The sequence below is a fragment of the Arachis ipaensis genome, chromosome B08 (genome assembly GCF_000816755.2).
Source record: "Arachis ipaensis cultivar K30076 chromosome B08, Araip1.1, whole genome shotgun sequence".
Taxonomy (NCBI): Eukaryota; Viridiplantae; Streptophyta; class Magnoliopsida; order Fabales; family Fabaceae; genus Arachis; species Arachis ipaensis.
This window is the reverse complement of record NC_029792.2, coordinates 127,605,903-127,606,898: the sequence shown is the minus strand read 5'-3', so window position 1 is coordinate 127,606,898 and position 996 is coordinate 127,605,903.

The window sequence follows — 996 nt, the reverse complement described above, 5'->3', positions numbered from 1 at the left end:
ATATAGTGGTTGATACTGGTATTTTAATGACACTTAGGTCGAATATTATGGTTGATGACATTATCTACATTCGGGTACATGATTACGGAGAAGAAGACGAAGTCAATGCAGACGATGGAGAAGAGGACGAATTCGATGATTAGAAAATTACCTCAAAAGAGGAGGATGATGAATCGGCATAGGAAGAATATGATGACTCTGAATAAAATCATTGTTAATATATACAGCTCTGTAAGTTGTATTATGTTATCGAACTTTCGTTTTATTTCGTTACATTATGTGTATTTCTTATTTTACATCGTATACAAATCACTAAATTGAGATAAAATATTAATTGATTCCATGTTAATTAACTGTTGGGTATGGTAGTTATCAGGGTACACCATAGCTTAGTAGAATGAATTTAAAAAATATTTTTTTTTATCGTTAGATTTACCGTCGAAAAAAAAAGGCAATGATGATAGTGAATAATTTAAAGAAAAAATTCTATCAGATTTCCCAGTGAATTAACTCGTCGCAAAAAGACGCAGGCATGGTTTTGTGTTGGTGCCAATTTTACCGTTAAATTTTTTTTGCCGGTAATGAGTTATCATACGTCGTCATGAGGTCGTGAAGAGCCGTCGCTAAATACCGTCGGACCAAAAAACTCCAACAAAAACGGTTTACCAGCGAACATTATACCAGTGTCATTTTTTTTACGGTAAATTCGACAGTAATATTATAATCACCAGAACTTTAACAATAATTCGACAATAAATTTGACGATAATGGACGATTTTTTGTAATGTTACATAAAAATCTTTTCATCATAAAATTATCTTTCAAATTATTACTACTTAATTTCTCTAAATAGTAAATGGTAAGAAATTTCATTTGTAAAATCCTTCAAATAACATTGCTATTGACATTGTCCCCTCCTTTTGTCAAAATAAATGTATTGAAAGATAAATAAAAAAATTTATATTTTGGTCAAGATATTTATACATCCTAACATGT